The sequence below is a fragment of the Urocampus carinirostris genome, chromosome 2, assembly GCF_059441175.1.
Source record: "Urocampus carinirostris isolate Australia breed hairy pipefish chromosome 2, RoL_Ucar_1.0, whole genome shotgun sequence".
In the NCBI taxonomy this organism is placed as follows: domain Eukaryota; kingdom Metazoa; phylum Chordata; class Actinopteri; order Syngnathiformes; family Syngnathidae; genus Urocampus; species Urocampus carinirostris.
The window spans coordinates 61302580-61319430 of record NC_142350.1 but is presented as its reverse complement, the minus strand read 5'-3'; the positions used below and the strand labels follow the sequence as shown (position 1 = coordinate 61319430).

Below are 16851 nucleotides of genomic sequence, written 5' to 3'. Positions count from 1 at the left end.
AAAATACAACAAAATATTTATTATCGAAATACAACAAAAATACTTCAAATATACAAGAAAATACATCTATAACAAATACTACAAAAATATTCTGAAATATTTTAACAATAAAACTACAGTAATACTACAAAACATTACAGTATTTCAACAAAAATACAGTTCCAGAAGTACTATTCAATTCAACTACAGTAACACTTCAAAACTAAATACCAAATTAAGTAAAACAAGGACCTAGTAAGGGGGATTACCTTATGTGCGGTCCCTTCTCAAGGTTTCTTCATTTATCTCATGTTGAGGTTTTTGAGTTTTTCCTTGCCCTCATGTAGGTTATAGATCAGGGGATAGAGTCATAATGGTCTGTAGTTTGCAATAATCTGTGCAGCCCTTGTGATTAAGGGCTATACAAATAAACATGACTTAACTTGACTTGACTTTAATTGTGATTGTTTCAAAACCAATTTGATCGGACTAGTGTATTTCAAAAGAAGTACAACATGTAAATGTCTATGTATATTAATTCATAAATGAAAAAAAATGTTTCTGTCTCCAAAATGGGCTCCGTGGAGAATTTTTTTAACCCAATGTGGCCCCTGACTCCAAATAGTTGCCCACCCCTGGAGTAGAACATGGAATGAGTTCTAGTGGGTATGTAAATTATCACGTAATAGGGGGACCCCAAATCTAACTTTGCTTAGGGCCCCATGAAGGCTTGGGCCTGCCCCCGGTATGGGTCTAAGAAAAACAGGTCTTATAAAAGGTTTGTTTATTTACTTAATGGCGTCGCTTTTAAACCCCCACCCCCTGATTGTATTGCTCCCAAACAGCATGTATACCATTATTCCTTTGTCTCCAGGCATGTTAACCATTCATTTCGGATTGCTCCAGAAATCCAATATTCCCTTTCCAATCGGATAATTGTCTACATCACAGGTGTCAAACAGGCGGCCCGCGGGCCAGATCAGGCCCGCTAAGGGATTGAATCCGGCCCGCGAGACAACACTCAGAGAAGCGCAAGAGAAAAACAAGCTGCAGGTTGAAATATGTCAAGTTGATCTTGCCAAAGCCAGGTGTCTCTCACAAAGACACTGTACTTGTATTTATTTCTCTCTCTCTCTTTCTTTTCCACCCCTTTTCTCCCACTCTGTCTCTTTCACTCTCTGTGTCTCTCTTTTTCTCTTCCTTTGTTGCTCTTTGTCTATTTCTCTCTCTGTGTCTTTTAACCTATTTTGCTCTAACTTCCTTTTTTTCCTTTTCTCTCTTTTCTCGTTCTCTCTTCATACCCTTCGCGTTTTGTTTTCTCTTTTCTCTCCTTCTGTCTTTCTATTTCTCTTTGGATTTCTTTCTTCCACTCCCTTTCTTTTCCCCCTCTCTCACGACTTTTTACCTTTAGTTTCTCACGCTCTCTCCCTCTCTTTTCTTTCTTTGTCCTGCCCTCTCTCCTTTACCCTCCCTCTTTCTCTTATTTCTTTATCTTTTTTTCTTTCTCTTTAATCTACTAGTCCGGCCTCCAACAGAATTTTTGTTCTATCGTGCGGCCCCGAGTTAAAAGGAGTTTGACACCCCTGGTCTACATGTAAGCGTAGTCACCGACCAGGGTTGGGTAGGGTTACTTTAACTGGATTACTTTCAATGACTTTTGGATTACTCCAATACCAAATATGCTAATAAAAGACAAAAGAAACTAAATATGAATAAATTGATGACTCGCAACACGTGGTAAGCTTTCTCTCCTGGCTTTGATCTCTTTGATCTCCGGCAAAACTAACATAAAATGCGACAGAAACAAAATGGAAAATAAATCCAAACAGCTTGCCAACATCATTTTTGCCGTTCCATGTATTCCGTTACTCCCCAAGCCTGCACAAAATTGAGTCATTTTATTCATAGTTAGTTTCTTTTGTCTTTTATTAGCATTTTTGGTATTGGAGTAATCCAAAAGTAATTGAAAGTAATCCAGTTAAAGTAACCCTACCCAACCCTGTCACCGACTTGTTTGGAATAAGCACAGCTGTGAAGCTGCTGAAATACTGGAAGATCTCATACAAAGAACCTTCACAAAAATGTCATGTTTGAAGAGAGGGTGTGTAGACTCTTTTTTTCTCAAAGACCGTAAAGCTGCAATCTTCATTAAGCCATTTAACTTTATCATTGGAGTTAAGCTGCTTTAGTCCCTTTGGGGAATTGAAAAAGGGAAGGAGTAGAAAGCGGTTGTGTCCTACGCTGATTAAAACCAAGTGGGAATCGCGAGCTGAAGAGCACAGCGAAAAACACCGTCTTTATATTACCCTCCAACGTTAATCAGGAGGATTGTTGCGCTTGGAAAGAAAATGTCCTCGTTAATATTGTAAGCCAATTTTTTTTCGCAGTTTTTATCCAAATGCCGGCTTGATTAGATGTGACTGCGGGATGTTCCTACACACTTCATCCTTCTTCATTTAACTCCCTCTAATGATTCACCTGATCAGCTGAATGGGGCACGTTAATGACTGATGAAGATGTTTATAAGTGAAGACGCCGGATATGTTCTTCAGAGGTCTTCCCTTGATTGGAAAAACTAGACAGACGGTTAACCGAGAATGTTTAAAGGTCACATTTTGGTCACCCCGAAACCTGATTACAGACGCTCCCCTACTTCGAGTTACGAATAACGGTACATACGAACATTTTTTCGGGATGTCGAAAAATATCCGGACATTGCTGTAAGTTTTTGTATTGTGCACCTTTTTCCGAGTTCAGGACAGTACTGTAGTGCTTCTTTCCGCCACTACAGCCGTGTGGCGCTGTGAGAGCTCACACAGCATCCACCCCGAAGAAGAAATCCACTTCCTCTTCCTAGATCGTGTGTAAACATTCTATACTGTTCTCCAGTGCGCTAAGAAATTTGACATTTTTATTGTTTAATATCTCGTGCATTCATTGAATATGGTTGGTGTTAAGTGTAAAGAAGAGGCGAGCCGTTTCTTTTGAAATGTAAGTGGAATAAGAAAGCTTGATGTGGTTGAGAGAACATTTTTTTGGCCACTCTCTGATACAGAGGAGGACCTTTTGAAGCTTATCTTCCAAAAGTAAGTTAAACTGTCTCATCTCATCTCTCATTAGCCGTACCGCTTATCCTCATTAGGGTCGCGGGGGGGCTGGAACCCATCCCAGCCATCTCCGGGCAGTGGGCAGGGGACACCCTGAACTGGTTGCCAGCCAATCGCAGGGCACACAGGGACAGACAACTCATTCGCTCATTTACACCTAGGGACAATCTGGACCGGCCAATTCACCTGAAATGCATGTTTTTGTTATGTGGGAGGAAACCGGAGTGCCCGGAGGAAACCCACGCAAGCACGGGGAGAACATACAAACCCCGCACAGGAAGTCTGGAGCTGGATTTGAACCTACGACAGGTTCCCATGACATGAACTGTGCGGGGTTTGTATGTATGTAACCACCGTGCTGCCCAAGTTAAACTGTATTTATCTTTATAGAAAGCATATTGTTTTATGAAATGTTTATTTTTTTAGTACAAAACACTACTGGTTACTTATACAAGCCTTAAACATACTTATATAAACCTTACACATACAAATTATAGCACTGAAGCAACTTACGAACAAATTCAAATTGCGAACGATCGACCGGAACCTATTTTGTTAAGTACGGCAGCGTCTGTACTGTAATTCTTCCTTTATTTTGGTGAACGGGGACCAAAACCCCTCGCGATATGTGAAACATCTTAAAGTAACACCCTTTCCCCATTTTCAGCATGCTCTGCCGGCAGCCATTCGTAGCAATAGTCAACTGGTGATAATGGATTGCGCCCAGAGGGATTCTGTTTATTTTAAGCCCCCCAAAAAACGAAAGAACGAACCACCACCCATGACACAACTTTCATTTCTCAGACCCCGCTCTCAGCAATACGCAACTGAAGATAATGGATTGCGGCTAAAACATTGCAGTTCATTTAATGTAAGCCGCAATGCAGCAACCCGACCCGAAAACAAAATGCACTCTGCCACCCCCTACTCTCAGCACTTGTCATTTAGAGATATTGGATGGAAGCCTCAACCGTGCGTTTCATTTTAAGCGGGCCAGAACAGCACACCTTCCAAAAAAGGGCCTTCTGACGGGTTCCGCTCAGAGCAATATGGGTTTGGTAATAATGTATCATAGCCGCACAAGTGCAGTTCATTTCAGGTGGAAATGCCGCCACAAAAGTGCTCTCTGCCAGTCCCCGCTCAAAGCCATACGGCATTGGAGATAACGAATGCCCGCTGCACAAGTGCAGTTCATTTTAAGTGAAAGAACTGAAAATAGTCACCACGCATGATACAAATTATTTCTCTGCACCCTACCTCTCAGCAATACTCGAATGGGGATAATTGATCACGGTCAAAACAGTGCAATTCATTATATGAAAACTATAATGGCACCCCTTTTTAGCAACCCTAACCAAAACAACGCACTCTGCAGGCCCCTGCTCTCAGCAATAGTCAATAATAGTTTGCCGTCACACTTTTTATTTTAGGTAGGCCAGAACCGCCCGCCTGGCGACAAAAGTGCCTTCTACCGGTTCCTACTTGCAGCGATATCGAATTGGGGATAATGAATCGCATTAACATGAATGTAGTTCATTTTAGCGGGGAAACAAAGACAAAAAAAAAGAGCAGACATTCCTGACAAAAGTGTGCTCTCGGCCATTGCTGTCAGCAATAGACAAACAGGAATAGTGGATTGCAGCCCCACAGGTGCTGTTCATTTTAGGCAGAAAAGTACAGGTACCACTTCTGACACAAATTTGCTCTCCAAGTTCCTGCTCTCAGCAATATTTGACTGGGGCTAATGAATTGTGACCAAAAGAGTGTCGTTCATTTTAGGGAGGCCACATCTACGTCCTTTAGTAGCCTGAACCGGAAAAAATACGCTCTGCAATCATGCATCCAGTACACAAGCAGCAGGGATTGAGTTTTTGTTTGAGATTTTTTGAAATGTAAAAAAAAATTGTTTTACCCTCATTGCACTAAAGCTCTAGATTAGCAAGGGATTACAGCAGCGGTGTGTAAAGAGATTTGCTAAACTGAAAATGTGTGAGGGCCGACTATTCAGGCATTTTTTAAAAAGTCTATCCCTCTCCGTGATTGGTTTGGAGTGCTTGGCAATCAGCGTCACGACCTCCTAGCTCGCCTTTGTAGCATTTTTATTTGACACTTGCGAAAAAGCACTGCTGTGCCATTAAAACAGCATCCAGTTGCTTCACATTATCACAGCGTTCGTTTCCAGTTAGCTTGTCATAGTAGTATGTTTTGCCTGGCAGTGCCTCCTGATACTTTATTCTTTGAAAACAGCCACAGTGTCCCTGCAATTTGGGCGGACACAATTGTTTTGGATTTCGGTGAAAAAATACTCCATTTTCCACTTCTCCTCGGCTGGCACAGTCAACTTTCCTTTTATTTACAATCACCATGTTTGAAATGGGGTGAGCTAAAGTTTTCAAGGAAAACCACAGGCAAGGTGGCCAAAGGGCTACTGCCATCACCTAGTGCAAGAGTGATTTTTGTTTTTGTACAAATTAATTTTATTCTGTGGTCACTGTGGTCTAATTCTATGACAGAAGCTAGTAAGAATTTGATCACAGGACACAACTGGCCCACAGGCTGGACTTTGGACATGGCTGGATTACAGTATTATCCTGCAATCTAATATTGTAAAAGGAAGGGTGTCATGATTATCAATGTGATTCACCTGTTCCCGCTCTTTTGGCGCCAACCGCAGCGGGTTCTGATTAGCTCCCTGTCCCTACTAAAACCCAGTCCTGTCAATCCCCTGTTGTCAGTCTGTCTGCGAACCTGAGTGTATACGAGGCATGCCTTTTTCGACCCTGACTCCCACCTGTCCCGTTTTTGCTCCCGTTTGTCTCCGGCAACGACCTGTTTTGATCCTGACCAGGTCAAGTCAAGTCAAGTCATTTTTATTTGTATAGCCCTAAATCACGAAGAGTCTCAAAGGGCTTCACAGATTGTTACACTATATTACACAAACTATTTTCAACCGACAAGAGGAGTAGGTTATTCGTATGCAATGGAGTAGAAGTGAGTTTTAAGTTTAGATTTAAACATTTCCACTGAGGTTGCAGATCGAATCTCAGGGGGAAGAGCATTCCACAGCACCGGTGCCCGGATGGAGAACGCTCTCGAACCAGCAGAAGACTTCTTTGCTCTCGGGATCATCAGAAGACCAGCACTCTCAGATTGTAGGCTTCGGACCGGGACATAGTGGCAGATCAGATCTGAAAGATAAGAGGGAGCAAGTCCATGTATGATTTTGTACAATACTAAGAGAACTTTGAAGTCACATCTTTGGCTAACTGGGAGCCAATGCAGGTTAGCCATAATCGGTGTTATGTGATCGTACTTTTTTGTCCTAGTTAAAAGCCTCGCTGCGGCATTTTGTACTAGCTGAAGAGACTTGATTCTGGACTTCGGGAGACCGGAGAGTAGTGCATTGCAGTAATCGAGACGGGAGGTAACAAATGCATGAATTATTGTTTCCGCATCAGACTGAGACAGTATTGAACGGATTTTAGCAATGTTGCGAAGATGGAAGAAGGCAGTTCTAGTAATTTGCTTTACATGCATCTCAAAGGATAGATCAGGGTCAAATATGACACCTAAATTTTTAACTGAGTCACTCTGTGTGATGTGACATTTGTCAATGTTCACAGCAGTTTTTGAGAATAAGTCCCGGCATTTAGAAGGACCAATGACTAACATTTCAGTCTTTTCAGAGTTAAGACGCAAGAAATTGAGTGACATCCACTCTTTTATCTCAGTGAGACAGGCCTCCAAATTTCCACAGTTTAGTGTGGAAGATTCCTCCAACGGAAGATATAGTTGAGTGTCGTCTGCATAGCAATGGAAGCTGATATTGTACTTGCGAATAATATCACCTAATGGAAGCATGTAAATGTTGAAAAGTAGGGGGCCGAGCACTGAACCCTGCGGAACACCGCAGGTAACATTAAAGGGCTCAGATGTCGTTTCACCATATTTAACACAGTGTGTCCTATCTGAGAGGTAGCATTTGAACCACGAGAGGACAGGTCTGATCTCCCGTCCCGGCTTACGACCCATTTTTGATTCCGACTACGTTTACTCTCCTGTCCTAGCTTACGACTCGTTTCCGGCCACGCTTTGCTCTCCCAGTCCCGGCTACCGACCAGTTTTTCCGTCCATGACACCGCCATCGCTCGCTACACTTCCGTGTTCAAATCACACTCCGAATCCGAGAGCGACTTGCTTATCGCGTCCAGCGAACACCGGATCGTAGTCGCAGCCCTTCCTCTTTCGTTCAATAAAACTTGGGGCCAACGTCATGCAATTGGGTCCTGTTTCCGTTCTGGTCCTGACAAAGGGAATGTTTCACAGAACTGTATGATAAAATTAAACTTTAAAAAAACAATTTCATATCAATTACCAGATAAATTACTTCCAATTAGAGACATTCACAGAATACTTATTCATTCATTTTCTAAAATGCTTATCCTGCTCCTGTCTGAAACGTTGTCGTGTTTCTTTATTCAACTTCCAAACAATTGACAATTAGCTTAACCTTTACAATGTAATCTTTTTTGGGGGGTCAAGGTGGATGAGGGGGCGCTAAAATAAAAAGCCAAAGTCGAGATTTCCTTTCACTGGGATCTTAAAAGTTATTATTTTATGTAACAGAAGACATTTTTGATTTGTGAGAATTATGGAGTTAAATTGACTCAACTCGCTCTATTGTTTCAGATTCAGGGTTAAACGTGAATCAAATATATCAAATCAAATCAAATCCAAAGATTTTGTAGTAAAACCCAAATCACAGAAGCTTGTAGGCACAGGGCAGGAGATTTTTTGCCCTTTTTCAGTTTAAGGAAAGAAAATATTTTAAGCCCCAGTAGCCTGTGTTTAGTAAGTGACACTTCCTCTACAGTCCTTGATGAGGGCAGTGCTACAAAGATGCGGTTGCCCTTGACAACATGCCTTTCGACAGTCGTTTTCCTACACTTCCTGTAAAAGTCAGCATTTTCTCAGGGTCTCTATTCAGTATTTCGACATGAAATAGTCAAGCCGGCAATTTTTTTCCTTTTGAGGTGCGATCAGCGTCAGGAGGGCACTTTTATGTAAGACATTAGTAGAAAAGAAGTTTAACCCCTTAATGTTCCGATGTCACTAGTCACTGAAATACGTCGTGCCACGTATCATTGGAAAGCTTTGTGCAGTCCCTTCTCAAGGTTTCTTCATTTTCCTCATGTTGAGGTTTTTGAGTTTTTCCTTGCCCTGATGTAGGTTTTAGATCGGGGGATGGTGTCATAATAGTTTGTAGTTTGCAATAATCTGTGGTCTGAGCAGCCCATTGAGACTCTTTGTGTCACTAACCAGAACAGGATCAGGACCCAAACGTGTGACGTATCTCACACAAATCTCTTATTTACGGGAAATGGGGAGTCATGCACATTAAGCAGCGGTCTGGTGTGGAAAGACAGGAAGCCAGAGGCCGACGAGATCGATTCCAATTGCCCAAGTTGATATGGGACAGATGGGCTCGATACCGGACTGGACGGAACAGACAGGATAGATAATGAAACAGGATATAGAAAAATGGACAGGAAGAACTAGGCGGGAACGAAAACTGGCGAGAATATTAAACAGGACAAAAATAAACTGGCACAATACCGGACAGGGAATTCCAACAGGAAAACAGGACCAAATCAAAACCCACATTTTGCGGGGCAGAGGTTTGTTGACGGGCTGACAAGGGAAGCGTGACAGAACTGAGCTTAAAGTAGACAGAAAGCCAATCTTTTAACAAGTCCCAACTGGCGCCACACGGGCGGGGCCAATTGGGCGCCATGGAAACCACTTTGTGATTAAGAGCTATACAAATAAACATGACTTGACTTGACTTTAACTCTTGGGATTCAAGATATTTTAAAATATACTCATCACAGAAACAAGATACCTGACGAAACTCACCAATTATGAGCCCTGGCCGTCATCAAATTTTTTGAATGTCCGCGAAAGTGCCGTTGCTACATCATGGACAATCCATAGAGTCAAACCGTGTCCGCTTTGTTTCGCTCAAAAAATAAACAGAATTGTAAAATGATCCCCAGTATATTTGTTAGCCTCAGACCTTTCGATTGACACCCTTCTCGGCCAATAGCAGGTTGTGAAAGGTTTGGTCACTTTTAGACTTCATAGTTTGTGCATTTCCTTTTTTCTTTTTAGCACTCATTCTCATTTGCACTACACAACACAGCAACATCTAAAAATCAAATATTACTCAGTGTGTCATGATTACTGATGCGAGGCACCTGAGTCTGCCCCATTGGCACCAACAGCCACGGACCCTGATTGGCTGTTGGACTCTTTTTAAACTCCCGCCTTCCTAAAAACACTTGTCAGATCGTCTGCGAACCTATGCTCCCCGCTAGGCAAGCTTTTGTGACTCTCCGACTCCATCCTGCCCTGTTTTCTGTCTGACTCCCGTTGCCGACCTCTTTTCTGGACCCGTTTATGTTTTTGCTCCCCTGTCCCGGCCATCGACCTGTTTTTTTCTCCCTGTCAACAACTACCTTCGCTCGACACGGAAGTGCCACTTCGGCGTTCCAGGTATATACTACCCGTGACCGACGATCATCGGATCGTGGATGCAAGTCCTCTTCTCCTTCTAAATAAAACTGAGTAAAACAAACGCAATTGGGTCTCATCTCCGTTCCTGGTCTGTGACACAGTGTCGCTTTATAAGGAAATGTATCCACAGGTAAGCGTGGCCCTTTTCGAAAACCAAAATTGAAGACCAATGTACACACAATGGCTGCTACTTCCTGAAATTCTTAATTCAGGGTCAAATCCAATACTGCAGCCAGGAAAATTGGGGTTGGGTCTTGTCTTCCAGGTCTAATGGGACATTATCTCCAGGGACAAAAAAGACTTGAACCCTGGGTGAGGCTGCGTTTTTGGGGGAGGGGGATTTTTGACTTCGAGTGTCATTGTAAAGTACGTGCAGGAGGGCAAAGTCGTGTATGTGTGTGCGCGGCGCAGTGGATTGGTGCTGATTAGCCGTGCCACAGAGGTCTTTTGTCCTCCTCGGTCAGGGGGGGCTATAATTGTTCTTCTTTCAGCGCTCGGCCCCGCTTTGAATTCGTTCCATCAATTCATGTCCTCATACATTCGCCCACTTATTGTCACTACTGCCTGCACACTGTTCACCGGTTTACTTTTGATGTTATTACATGTCAACTTTTTGTTATAATTGGCGTGCGGTCATGGAACGTTTTGTACATTTGCAGGTTTAAGTGAAAAAAATTATGTCCAGAACTGGACAGGAATTTTAATGTAATACAGTGGAACCTCGGTTCTCGACAATAATCCGTTCCAGAACCCTGTTCGAAAAGCGATTTGTTCGAACACGGAAATCATTTTTCCCATTACAAATAATGGCGACTGCCACCATCTCATGAAATGGTGATTTTTCTTTGGGGTACAAATTTATTTTATATTGCGGTCAACCTTACTGACAGGCCACATATTCATTTTATGACAGAGGCCTCGGCCAGAAAAAAATTTGATTTGTATCTGTCCTGCGGGCCGGACTTTGGACATACCTGGGTTACAAATCAAGTCAAGTCATGGTTATTTGTATAGCCCTTAATCACAAGGAGTTTCAAAAGGCTGCACAGACTACAGACTATTGGGGACTACAGACGATTGTTGCACCATCCCCTGATCTAAAACCAACATGAGGACAAGGAAAAACTCAAAACCTCAACATGAGGAAACTGAAGAAACCTTGAGAAGGGACCGCACATGAGGTAATACTCCTTCCAGGATGACCAGGCTGCAACGGATGCGATACACAGATATTGTCAATATGAAATATAGGTCATTCATATGCTATAGAATAGAAGTGTGTTTTAAGCCTGGATTTAAACAGTTCCACTGAGGTTGCAGATCGAATCTCAGGGGAAGATCATTCCACAGCACTGGGGCCCGAATGGAGAACGCTCTCGAACCTGCGGATCTCTTCTTGGCTCTTGGGATCACCAGAAAAACAGCATTTTCAGAGCGAAGGCTCCGGACTGGAACATAGGGGGAAATTTAATCTGAGAGATATGAGGGAGCAAGTCCATGCAAGATTTTGTATACTACCAACAGAACCTTAAAATCACATCTTAAGCTAACAGGGAGCCAATGCAGGTTAGCTAAAATCGGGGTCATGTGATTGAACTTTCTTGTCTTATTTAAAAGCCTCCCTGCAGCATTTTGTACCAGCTGCAGGCTCTTGATTTTGGACTTTGGGAGACCAGAGAGTAGTGGATTACAGTAATCAAGACGCATAAAGGCATGAATTACAACAACACACACACCGAGCAGACCACTTCAATCAATCACATTCAAGATGAACTTGATTATACGCATTATATGATGCATTTTTGTTGTCTATTTAAAAAAAAAAAAAACATCTACTAATTTTGACATATTATTGTCTTGGAACATGATGAGTGGAAAAGTGAAAAAAATCGAACAGCACTGCGCATAGAAGTTTATAAAAAAAAAAAAGCCTTTATCCTGTGCAAAACTACGAAAATACTTGATTTGCTTTCCTATAATTATAGATTCACAGCAGGTTTGTTTGTTTGGTCTAATGCAGTCGCAATTTCCCATCATGATTGTGTAAAATAATTGCATTGCCCGACCAATAAATCGGAGGAAATAACAACTGAGCACCGGCAGCTTGTTTTATTTTTTCCTCCCAGTTGTTGGCGTGCGAAGGGAGATGATCGTTTTTTAATAAAGCGGCGTGGTGGATTACGTGCGGCCGACTGTTTGAGCTTTTCTAAGATGTACCGTGGCGCAGCGTGTGATCGGGGTCCTCCGCGAGCTCCCTAAGGAACCAGGCTGTTTATGCGCGCTTAAGAAGCTTTGGCTGGAAAAGTATAGAGACGTGTTTAATGGTTCCTGACAATGAGGGCATTCGTTAAGAGAAAGGAGCATGCTTAGGAAGTGTTTTTTAGTGTTTTCTCGTGTAAACCTGTTGAAATGATGATCTGTAACCAACAGTGTTGGGCGAGTTACTGAAACAAAAGTAATTAGTTACAGTTACCAGTTGCTTCATTTGAAAAGTATTTGCGTTACCCCCCAGATTACTGACACCCATAAGTAGCATGCTACTCTGAAAGTAATCCCTCGGTTATCGCGGTTAATGGGGACCGAGACCACCCGCGAAAACTGAAAATCCGCGAAGTAGCGGCGCTCCTTCAAACATGCTTAAAAAAACGTATGCAGGTATACAGTTCCTCCATGATAAACACAACAGAAAAGCGACAGAAGAAGGGGGTGAGGTGGGAGGAGTTGAAAGAGCATTGTGTCAGGGGCCTCCCCCTCTCCTTCACAATAAGAGTGTCCACACCGTGTCCTCAATTGACATAAGCTCGCGCTTGCTCAAGTCAATAAATGCTTTTATTGAGAAGGTAAGGTATATTTTTTTATATAGCTCTTTTTTTAGCTCTGAACCCGCAAAAGTGGAACCGCGAACTAGCGAGGTTCCTCTGTAGTCACAAATTACTGTCTATATACTGTAAGGTTTTAATATTTATTAGACTTAAATCTGACTCTGAAGACACTCCACATGTCTTGTCTAAACCCTTACAGTTGGAGAATATTCAAAAGTCGGAGAAATTATTACGCCTAGTGACGAGCATAGTCCACATACTAATTTATTTAGCCTAATCAAAGAGTTGAACAGATCGGATCTTTCTGCCGTGCCAAATTACAATTGTGTGGAGAAAACCCGGGGTTCCAGGGTTTTCCCATGTTATAACACATGGCGATGAAATGTTCACGCCCCGTGACCAAGCTGCTGCCGATTGGTCCACGCTGTTGCTGATGCAGACTTCCCAATCCTCCTTTGAAGAATGGGAGGAGGGGTGATAGGTCATCGCCCTCCGGACAGAATGGGGCAAGACACACACTCCAACCCCCCCAGGCGAGGTGATAAGTCATTGTTATCTGCACAGAATGGAACAAAAGGCACATTTCAACGCAAAGCGCGGTTTACCACACCCTTCCGCCAGAGTTCGCACTCGAACGCTGAAGTCAGATTATGGACAAGTATATTTGAGTTTAGGTAAGATAAAACAGTGTATAAAATAGCACATAACTTCAATGCCCACATTGAAGCCGACCCCCTGAAACTGCTTAAAAAATAGTGACATAATAAAAGAATTAGAAGAAAACGTGTGCACCAACCTGTGAAGGCGGTGAACCTTTCAAATGTCTAAGCATGTGCAATCTTAAGAGCTTGCAAACGAACCCAACCGAGACACTCCATATCTGTTTTGTCTTTTGCAGTGTTGGGTGCATAAATGAAAAATAGGTCATTAGTTACAGTTAGTAGTTACTTTATTTGAAAATGAATTGTGTAACCCACCAGAATACTGACACTCTGAAAGTTACTTCCTACTGTATTTACAAAATAATGTGTAGAGACCCACATTGAAACCGACCCCCTAAAACCACTCAAAAATAGTCACATAATAAAATAATTTGTCACGATTACCCATTGCCCTCTCCTGTGCCCGCTTGTTTGGCGCCAGCTGCTGCTCGTTTCCTGATTAGTTCCCCTCCTATTTAAGCTCAGTACTCTCATTCACTCCTGGTCGGTCCATCAACGAACCTCCGCACTCGCAAGGCAAACATTTTGACTCTGGCTCCCGTCTGTTCCGTATCTTATCCGTATCCTGCATCCTGTCCGGCATCCTGCTTGTTATTGATCCCGTCTGTCCGGTATCCTGTTTCTTATATCAATCCCTGATCCAAGCCCCGTTATCCCGTACCCTTTATCCGGTATCGATCCCGTCTGTCCCGTCCTCAACTGTATCATCATGGGTGTATTAATGAAAAAATGTTATTAGTTAAAGTTAGTAGTGACTTCATTTGAAAAGTAATTGCTTTACCCCCAAGTTACTGACACCCATAGGTAGAATGCTACTCTGAAAGTAACTATCTAGTCACAAATTACTGTGTATATACCCACATTGAAGCTGACCCCCTAAAACCGATTAAATATAGGTACCTAATGAAAGAATTAGAAGAAAAACGTGTACATCAACCTGTGAAGCCAGTGAACCCTTCATATTTCTAAGCTTGTGCAATCTTGAGAGCTTGCAAACTAACACAACCAAGAAACTCCACATACATACATTCTGTCTTTTAAAGTGTTGGGTGCGTCACTAAGTAGTAAAAGAAATATAACCTGAAAAAGTGGTAAAACCTTGATATTTTTAGGCTTGTGCAATCTTGAGAGCTTACAGACACAGCGGAGACACTCCATATCCATTTTGTCTTTTGTCTTCAAAGCAATCGAATATTTCCTTTGCAATTATCAGGGCCTGCCCAAGACGTTTTTCAATGTTTTATTTTATAGTTCTAAATATGGCTTGGATGCCAGTATATAGGTTTGGGAGAGTATTTCCATGACGAAAGATTCAGTGTCCTCATCTTCTGTGCTTGAGAAAGCGCCATAGTAACTGAAATACGTGTACTTTGATGGTATATATAAGTTTGCTACTTGAAGTTTTCCTGCCTCCCATGTTGTGGATTAACTGTAAATCAGCAGCCTTCGAGCTGACAGTAGCCAATTGTGTGAAGACATCTGTCGAGAGTCAGGCAATAAGTCTCAAGATGTTGACTGAATGAGTCAGGGCCGGAAAAAAAACATCATGATATCTTTTTGAACACACTATAAATGCTGATGTGAGAAGACCAACGAGGAACATGGCTCGAATAAACGTTGCTGAACAGTTCTGAATAAAGAGTGTTCCCTTTTTGCCATATCTCCTTCCCTGCCTATATTTTAGGGCGACGCCCAATGATGTCTTCTCCAAAACCCATTCGCTACTGGTGACACGCTTCCAATTATGTGCATATAAACTGACCCCCTGGTTTCATTATTGTATTTTAGAGTTGTAAATACGGCTTGGATGTGAGTATATAGGGTAGGGTCCGGTATCTGCTCATGTATCTGGTATCGATGCTGTCTGGCCCGTCCTTTCCGGTATCGACTCAGTCTGTCCGGTATCTGCTTGTTTATCTGGTATCGATCTCGTCAGCCTCTGGCTTCCTGTTTTTCCACGCCGGACTTCTGTCTCACTTCTACCGCCCAGCAATCGCCGAATCACTGGCGTTCGTGTTCACGCGCATGACTGCCCCATTCCCGTAAAATAAAGCTTGTGTGAAAACGTTACGCATCTGGGTCCTCCTCTTGTTCTGGTTCTGACAGTTGAGTAAAAATAGTGTGATAATGAAATATGCTCTAATGCCTAGTCATATGTCATCTGTACCACTGGTGGTCTAGTGGTAAAGTGTCAGCGCTTTCATCGTCCCCATTTGGTTCAATTCCTGTTGCATATAATACAATACAAATTGGGTAAGCGGTCTTTATTTGATTTGGTCAAACATTGCACAAACATTGCTCAAATACTATATAAGTAATATTGTATTGTATATAAGACCTTGTATGGTAATGCATACCTATAATTACTGTGTGTACTTTGAATATTGGCCACTGTATTTGGGGGTGTACAGCAGTGTTCCCTCTAAGCTGCGCGCGTGCGCAATCGCGCACTGCCTGCACATTCTCAGCGCACAAGAAAATCTATCAAGCGCAATGTTCCCTCTAAACTGCGTGTGTGAGTTTTAAAGGTTTTTCGAGAACCGGCTTCTTCGGCTCGGCTCACTTAAAGGAGCCGGCTCTTTCGGGTCCCAAACGGCTCTTCAGGTTGTTTTTGCTTCTTTTATCCCTATATGACCAAATGTTATGTAAAACTATGCACAAAATGACTTAAAGGAAGGGGGGATAGAACAAAAAAGAAAAAAATTCCAAAATGAAAAAGTAATGAAAAGCTGAGAAAAAAAGAAACAAAAGGAAGAGAAAAAAGAAGGAAAAATTCAGAAAAAAAGGCCAGAAAAAAAAGAAAAAACAAAGGAAGAAAAGTAAATAGAGAACAAAAAAAGTAACAGCTAGGAAAAAATAAACACAATGAGATTTTTTGAAAAGGGATTAAAAAAATAAGAAAAAAACAGGGAAAAAGAAGAAAGTTTGTGTTGCATTCAAATAATTTCCAATGATACCAAGTGAATCTTGTTGCCAACATTGTACTTCCACTAAAAAATGTGATTAAATACAGTTGTGTATCGTGCAACCGACTAAATAAGCCCCCAAGAATGTTAAAAATATGCGACAAAAGATACCAGGAAAAAAAAGAAATGGAAATCTTGTGAAAGAATTGTTGTAAAAACAAATGACGTCTGTAGGCCTTACAACCTTTGCAATAACACATTAGTCAATTCATTCAAAAGTGAAAAAAAAAATTGCATTGCCGTAAACTCGGCAAAATGTAACGTGATGTCAAGTTTTGGACATGTTTGATAATGACTTAGTTGCCACACTTGGGATTGCTGTTGCTCACTGTTGTTTCAAGTGTTGCTCACCGACTTTGTGTGAACGCTCAGACCCCTGGAAAATGACAGGGAACATTGGTGTAGAGTAGGGCAGCACGGCGGCGCAGTGGTTAGCACGTGTGCGGCACAGTTCTAAGGTCTCGGGAACCTCCTGTGTGGGTCCAAATCCAGCTACCAGACTTACTGTGCGGAGTTTGTATGTTCTCCCCGTGCTTGCGTGGGTTTCCTCCGGGCACTCCGGTTTCCTCCCACATTCCAAAGACATGCATTTCAGGTGGATTGGCCGCTCCAAATTGTCCCTAGGTGTGAATGAGCGAGCGAGTTGTCTGTCCCTGTGTGCCCTGTGATTGGCTGGCAA

General features: G+C 42.3%; 1 protein-coding gene across 1 annotated transcript in view; it reads left to right on the top strand.

Moving 5' to 3' along the window:
• kcnn3 (potassium intermediate/small conductance calcium-activated channel, subfamily N, member 3) overlaps positions 1–16851 on the top strand; it is a 208950-nt gene that overhangs the window by 177021 nt on the left and 15078 nt on the right. The gene's annotated exons all lie outside the window — the stretch shown is intronic.